Genomic DNA, 8,582 nt, shown 5'->3' on the forward strand with positions numbered 1-8,582 from the left:
AAAATACATTTAATTTATCGAAAAGTTATTGGTTGGAGATTTACATAAATTGTTTATGTAACAAATATAAATTGTAATCTTTGCTTCTTTACTATAAATGTGCTATCCAAAACAAAGAAAAATAAATACAATGCCACAGTGTAATTCTTCTAGTGTATGTGCTTCAAAATTCCTCAATTCAAATGTTAACTGCTCGAGCCAGGTACACACATAAAAAAGAAAATAGAAAGAAAATACATTTTAAAAATGGCTCAAGTCATAATAATAATAATAATAATAATAATAATAATAATAATAATAATAATAATTAATACAACAACAACAAAAACTACAATAATAATAATAATAATAATAATAATAATAATAACAATACTAATTATTATTATTATTATTAAAGGGAGTAAAGATTTTTAACAAACTAAGCAAACCGTTCTTGGATCCCTAGTTGTAATTTTATATAATAGTAAATTATGGTGCTAAAAAAAATTGGGTTACCTATTTGTTTTAAATTGGAGATTCTATATCCACAGGCCTTGATTTTAAAATTAATTCTTTAAAGTTGTAATATTTAAAGTCAATATTGATATTTTCCCACATTTCAATAATATTTGGATTACTTTTAAACATCATTTATACAAATCATTTTTAGAAAAAAAGGAATATAATTGACTTTTCTAAGATAGAAAAAATACATTTCGAGTGTCACAGAAGTGTTATGCCTTGGACATTCTGTGACCTTGTGACCCCAAGTCAATGCGTGTGTGTGAGTGAGTGCATATATATATATATATATATATATATATATATATATATATTTGACTTTCTATGTTTTAGTTTAAAAAAAGCCATGTGCTATTTTTCACTACCATAAGATGATTCAATGGCAAAACTAACAAATTAAATATGGAGGGCTGACCTACGACATGACTACTTTCATTTTGGGTCAAAACTGCTCGGATAGCTCATATTTGTTTGCCAAACAGCACTGACCATCACAAATAATATTGACTCTTCTTAAAATGTAATTTCACAAACCTTTCCAGCACTAATTTGTAATCATTTTAACCTGAAACACAATCTCAAAAGTTTTTAATGACACCAATTAACATATGAGTAACTTCATCAGATCACGTTTTATTGGAATTTCTGGACTGTCTAGTTAATAATAAAAGGTCTTCCTTGAAGCATAGATTTGCCAGGAAGAGTCTCTTCCAGACCGTAAAAACACGCAGAAAGAGATTAGACAGATAATGCCTCTGTGTGGCTCAGGTTTGTCTGATGACACATTCATATCTAAAGTCAGGTGTAACATTTGGAATTGAAAGTGAAACAAACACAAACAAAAAAAAAGGATTCTATAAATATTAATTAGAATTGATTGGAAATGTGTTCACTAGAGTTGCAGTTGTGCAAACTTTACTTTATCTGCTGTTGTGATTCCACAGAGCTGAGACAGGGTCAAACCTGCATGTCTGGATTGTCTGGCTACTCTGTATTGACTGTGTGTCGTATAACTCCTTCATGTGTGCACAATAAACTGAAGACTTTTGATCAAAAAGGACATTGGTCTTTGAATTTCCATCAGCAAAGCTAAACCTGTTTGACCTGTGACATTTAACTGCAAAACAAAGCATTTGGTCAACTCTTCTTGTCTCCAGTGAAGGGATTTGACTGCTGGTAGTGATACCATGATAGTTTAAGAAACTTGTTTTTTTGATTACATTAAATGAAGAAGAGACAAGATCAGAATATAAATCCATCAAATGTGTCTAAAGTTACCTACTATCATCCGTTAAAAATACATCATAGCCTTTTTAAATGTCAAACTACCGGTAAGTTAATTAGAGCTCAGAACAATCAAAAACTTTTGAGACTGCGTCAGATCTGGTCATTACCTTTTTACTCTAAATCAAATGATAACAAATACAAAATTATTCTATAACAAATTTGAAGTCTGTTTTATTCAATATTTGTTAAACTTTCTGAACAGGAGCCATGTTAATATATTTTTTTGGTTAAGTTTTATATTTTCTTTATTTTATTAAAACATTTTTATTAAAATGTGTAATACCTGCTTTAAAAAGTTTTCCCATTAGGGTTTCTCAGCACAGCATTTAGGGGCTACAAAACAAAACCCAGAAAAAAACAACTTTCTTTTTCAGTTTGTCTGACTTCTTTAAGCCCAAACCTTTGACAGAAAAAAGGCCATGTTGATATTGTTGAACTTTTTTTAAAAAAATAACTAAATACTTTAGGGAAAAACATTGATTCACCTAATTTTCACAAAAGCTGTTGTCAACATCTGCGCCAGTAGATGGCGCTACAGGTCTTTCTGGCACACACACGTCTGATCTTAATTATTACGACAAATGAACATACTCTAAAATTTCTTTACGATCAAATTTGATGATGTTTCAGACAAACCATGACCTAACTGAAAAGTATATGTAAAATATACATTAAATTTATGCATAAAAACCAATAACAATTATGTCTGTAGGAGGTTAGACAATCAAGCTAATGTAATTTCTGATGAACTGCAACAGACAACAGGCATCACTTCTTAATTCCAATGTAGGAAGTGGAAAGGTACATGTAATAACATTTCACAAACTGCATGCTGCTCAATGCAGATGTGATTATTGCTGAACCCAATTCATTTTTTTACAGTACACAACAAGATTTTGTCAACTTTCTTTGCACGAATTACTTAGTAATTAACATCTTTCAGATGATTCAATTTTATTTGTATAGCCCAAAATCACAACAACAGTCGTCTCGATGGGCTTCGAAGTAAGTATGATCTGTTCTCCCTTGTTCATTTTTTTACAGTTGATGTCTGACCTGTCTTAGTTGTAGAGGAAAAGGTGTTAGTGATGAAAAGAACGGTTTCCAGCTGAATTGGATGTCAAGGTTTTGCATTGTGGAGTCCTTCTCGTTGTCATGCATTCCAGAAGCAACGGAGCGACTTATCTACAAGAAGGTTTGCCTTAGATGTGCTTTTTCTGATTTGACAACAAGGAAAAAAATAGTAAAGGAAACTGAGACATTTATTAGGGATTTTCCATGCTATTGTCTACGTGTAAACTGGATGTGGTGGTCTATGAAAAATAGGGCCTGGTGTATTTTTCAAAACATGAAATGTGTGTCATGACTTAAAGCTGTGCATCAGCTTGGCAGTGAATCGCTCGGTTCCACTTCAAAGTGACTTAAAATCTGAGCAGTTTGCAGAAAGGACTGAGCATCAAGTGACGTGGGATCCTCAGAGGAGCTAGATTGTCAATCACAGCATATTACTGCAGTATCCTTGGTTCAAATGCGACCTCAATCCGGCCGCCAATGGTGAGTTTGAACCTTTTCCTTATAATGTTTTAAACATTTTATATAAAGAGGAAAATAATGAAGTGATACCTGCATGAGATGGTTTATATGCAAAATACAGAACATAGGGCACTCATTATTTTAAAGTTTTATGAATGAGGACAAAAGCTAGTGACCACTTCTTTTTTCAAGATGCAAAAAAATAGCCACAGTTTTCTGTTATGGCTGGTTTGTATTCTGTGAGAACAGACATTTTTCTTGCACACTTTCGTCTTGCAGTCGGATTTTTTGAATTATTGGAGTCTTTTTATTGACACATCACATCATGCACTACTATGTGATTGGCCAATTGTCTGGTGTGAGTGTGGTGTTGTGTGGAGGTGCATGGTAAACAAAATGATGTGATCCCACTTGGATTCAATCTAAGTTCACTTTCTGTCCTCTTTTTACTTAGAAATTAAACAATTTTTGCTCTTTTGCTTTGTATATGTGACTCAACTTAAAATAACTGTCACTGAAATGTACCTACCATGCTGTTGTCATGGTGTTTATTATGTGTGGGAGGGCCCTGATGACTTCTTTTAGGGGTTCTGTGCTGAAATATGAAAGACGTTTGTTCTTGCAGCCATGTATGAAGGACAAAATGTCTCACTTCTCACTGGGATTCAGTATTTCCCACCTTTTGAAATTTTAGAGGACTTTATGGGCATGGTGATAGCGTGGTGCATGATGATATAAATGCGTGACTGGCGTTTTAATTTAGTGAACTCTGTTTTGCAAATGCCAATTTTCAAACAATTTACCTACACTTGAAAACAAATACATCCTAACACAAAAAGGACTATCATAGCTTTCTTTGTCTAAAAGTTATCAAATAATAATTTGGGTCATCAAGAGATAGTCTCTTTGAAATGTAAATTTAATCTAGACTACAAACCACATCATCAGCACTTTAAGTTTTTCTCAATGATTTATGTATAGTTTATTTTATCTATTAGGTCCCTCTCCTCCCTGCACTACCAACTTGTGCAGCTCTGTTTCTTATGTCAAAAACTTTTTCGCCCAGCTTGCTGCTTCTATTTCTGTCCTCAGCCGTCTAGGACATTTCTCCCATTTATGACATCAAGGTTTCGTTGCTTCCCATTTAATCATTTAGAGCAGATGGAGGGGTCTACGTGACGGCCGACGTGGTGTGTGTGGCATCGCAAATTATCGTGCAGGACTCCGAAACCTGTTCATGAAACTTCAGCACTTAATATTCTGTGCACATGCTGCATAAATATGCTGAGCCAGAGTGCCAGTGGATGTCCTGTGTGCCAAATAGGGATTGACTTGAGTGACTGCCTGAGTCATCGATGGCAGGCCCAGTGTCTGATTCCAGCTCTGCTTGCACTTTGGCTGGACTCAACCTTGGGTCTTATCCTATTATCATAGGATTTGACATCGAGGAGGGAATTCATTCAAAGCAATTATTCAAAATGAAAGACTGATGTGTTTTCTCTTTAACAATGCACAAATAAATATACGAATAAGTCCTCAGCAGCCTGTTTTTGATTGGTCTTGATTGTAAACTACAACATTGCTAGTTGACTTTGTTATAAATGTCTGACTTGCAATAAATTTGTAAATTTAACCAAAAGCACTGCTATTGGGAGCCAGTTTAGCTCGTGCTGGTTTGCGGCGCCTTCCGTCCGTGAAACCCGGGTTCGACTCCAGGCTGCTCCCTGTTCCCTTCTCTACCTCTGCCGGTTCCAAGCCCGGTTAGAGAAGGTTGCGTCAGGAAGGGCATCCGGCGTAAAACATTGCCAAATTTACCATGCGACTTGTTCGCTGTGGCGACCCCTGATGGGAGAAGCCGAAAGTGGAAGAAGAACCAAAAGCACTGCTATTCTGTTTAACAAAAGCATTTATTTTAACATCACACCTGCCAATGGCTTGATAATTTAATCCAAAAGAATGTATGAAAACTTTTAGTTTTATAACAAACTTTCAGAGAGATTCTCGTCTAATCTCTTGCAAACTCCGCCATCGTCCCTCTGCGCAATCACTTCTTCATCACTTCTGTTTCCCTTATTCATTGTTCGTTAAAGTCTGCCCCATCTCTGATCTCTCCCCTCAAGGGATACCCTGGATCACCTAATCCATCCCCCTTTAGAATTCCTCCTCCTTTAGCTAACAGGGGGGCATGACAATTGACACTTGCTCCTTTTCTATCTGATTTCTTGAACACACAGAAAATAAACGTTTCTATCATGTTGACCAACTCTCTACTTTCACCTGCCAAAGTTTCTACATTCAAAGCTACAACTTTAGGTCATCCACTCCTGCCTTTCCTTTTCTCTCACTGTCCATGAACACACATTCCTCTTTTCGTTCTAAGACTATTAGTAGTCCACAGCAATCGCCATGCCAACTCAAGCCACAACTGAAAGTTTTTTTTTCATCCACCCATCTTCTTCTGCTCACCCAGGCCATTTTTTCATGATTTGTATAGTTTGGCTTTGGTTTTACATCGGATGCCCTTCTTGACATACCATCTGCAAATGTCTGGACTGTTTACCTGTACTGTACCCCCTTAGAAACGGTTATTAAAAACCCACTCTGATCATCTTTTGATCTATTGTAAAAGTGTTCCCAGTGGTCTTTTAAAAGGGATTTGAACCAGGGCCTTTAATAGCGCTAACCACTGTGCCAGCGTGCATCACATGCGCATTGTCAAAGTGCAAAAAAAAGCTATCCTTAGACTTTATGCAATCAAAAAGGTTAAAAAAACAACAAGCAAATATAGCTTGTTTGAAAAGTCTGCTTAAATTCTCAGATTTGCTTCAGAAATTTCAGTCACAGTCTTGACCTTGAACTTGTCTGTATTTTAAAGTGTTCTGAAGTCAACTTTAAGGTCATCTGTTCCACAGCTAAAGGCAGTTTGAGATTAGTACATGCAGATCCTGAGCATGCCAGCAAGTCTAAAACAGACTGACACCAAAAGAACAGAATCAGTGTTTTGTCATGGCCCCAGTCAGAGCCCAGGCCTCAAAACCAACTGAAATGCTATGAAGGGGTCTTGAGGGAGCGTCAATAAATGTCTGCAAAACTCAGTTAAGTGTAGCAATACTGCAGAACTTTATTCACACCAATGTGAGAGACTGATAAAAGGATCCACAAAAGGATTATTGCTGCTGCGTCCCAGTGGGTTGTGACACTGGATCAGGATTTTGGCTTTTGATGCACAAACAATTAAATTAAGGCTTGTCTAACGAGAAACAACTTGGGAAGAACAGAGAAGAGATTTAAAAGCTTTTTTTTTTTACATCTCTTTTTTCAGAAAAGTGACATTAAACACAGAAAAATCTATTTCTCAGGAGTTTGATGTGAGAGATCTTGAGTGTTCTTTCAGAGTAGGATTGACACCTGCTGTCACACCTGACACCCTCTTGCCTTCATGTTGTTTGGGATAGTGTCTGCACATCCATCAAGACAAGCGCTTCTTCCCAAAATAGGCCTGCCAACACAATCCAAGTGACAGTGCACCGCAAAATGCCCAGAAGCATTGTTGTGGGACAGACAATTTTCTCAGGCTAAGAAATGTGGAGGAGGTGCTTTGCTGTTGTCAGTGTAATGTACCGTCTGCCTTGGGTGAGTTTGTTGGCCTGATTGTGTGAGAACCAAGAAGCAGCTTAATTCGCAAAAGAAAAAAAAAACCACCCTTCCTCAACATCTAAACACACAATGAAGTCATTTATCAAAATCACTCGCTGACAGCAGAGCTGAGACTGAGGCCAAACAAAAGGCACCTGAACTACATTTTCCTGCTGCTACTCAGTTTTGTTTTTATTTTTTTAAGACAAAAAATATCTACTGTTGTTAGCACCATGCAGTGAAAAAAATATATAGAAAAGAAGGAAAATTAAAGAGATTTTTTATCTGATAAAGCACTAATAAAAGGGCAACATCTGACCAAATTTTTGCATGGATGAAAAAATTGCATTTCTGACAGTGGACACTTTTATTCCAAATGACAATAAAATACCAACGAACACACAGAGACTCTGAACTACCTAAATCAGTGGGAAAATGTTTGTGAACAATATTCACTTATCAATAGTGTAAGTTTCTTTATAGTGTATTTCTTTACTTACAACCATAATAGATGGGAAAACAGTCACAAGGAAATGATTCAGACCATAGTAACCATTGGCACGACATCATTTAACATGATTACAAATCAAACAGGAAGAAAGAAAAAAATGTTGACTCCTCAGTTTGTTGGATGTTGGAGGAATTTGGAAGGAACGTTCAGTCTGATCCTATCAATTAAAAAAAGTTTTATACTACAGATTTTTTGGTGCTTTTGACAAATTTGACTTTTCCTCATGAAGTACTACTGACATACATTTATGACATAACTGATTCTTTTTTAACAAGTACTCCCAGACTCCCAGGTAGTTATTGTAAATAAGAAAATGTTGCTTACTTGGTTAAATGAAGGTTTGAAAAAAAGCAAATAAAATATAAACTTCCAATAAATAAAGTTTTTAGTTTGATATCTTCTGTACAAAACAAAGCAAGTTTGGACATTTTGTTACATCACAAACAGCTGTTCTTCTAGCTTCACTATGTTAGATGCGTACTGCATTTTATTGTGATCAGCTGCGAACAGTAAAATTTCTGACATGGCCAGACTTGTCTCAATTAGCAATTTTCAATAAAAAAATAAAAGTTTAATTCTCTCGAAACCTTCTTTCTGTTGTAGTTTGTCTTTAAAGTAAGTTAAAAAGAAAAAATCAGGGACATCTGTTCTCACAGTTTCTTTCATTAGCTTGACAGGTTTTCCCTTCAGTAGTAGACTATGAAGATGTAAAACTTTAGTCACCTTTATGGAACTCTGTAGTGCACTACTGGAGAAACAGGCTCTGCTTTAGACATATATGAATATTGATTTATTCTGCGTTGCAGGAGAAGCCATCCTACATTCATCCATTATGAGCTTAGATGAGGCTTTTTAGGTGCTCAGGTTTCAAGTAGATGCTTTCTTTAAACCAAACCTTTCTTTAAACCAGTTTATGCAGATTCGTAGATTTATCATGTAATGCAGACTGGACTAATCAGACTACTGGTCATCCCTAGTAACTTCCATTTAACAGAACTTAGTTTGTGTAGTGGTTGCTGATCCTGTAATCTTTTAAAGACCCTCTCAGATGAAAATTGTGTTTTTAAAGATATTCTTGTGGCATCATTTCATGATGTAGGAAATTATATATATA

This window comes from Oryzias latipes, chromosome 3 (genome assembly GCF_002234675.1).
Source record: "Oryzias latipes chromosome 3, ASM223467v1".
Taxonomy (NCBI): domain Eukaryota; kingdom Metazoa; phylum Chordata; class Actinopteri; order Beloniformes; family Adrianichthyidae; genus Oryzias; species Oryzias latipes.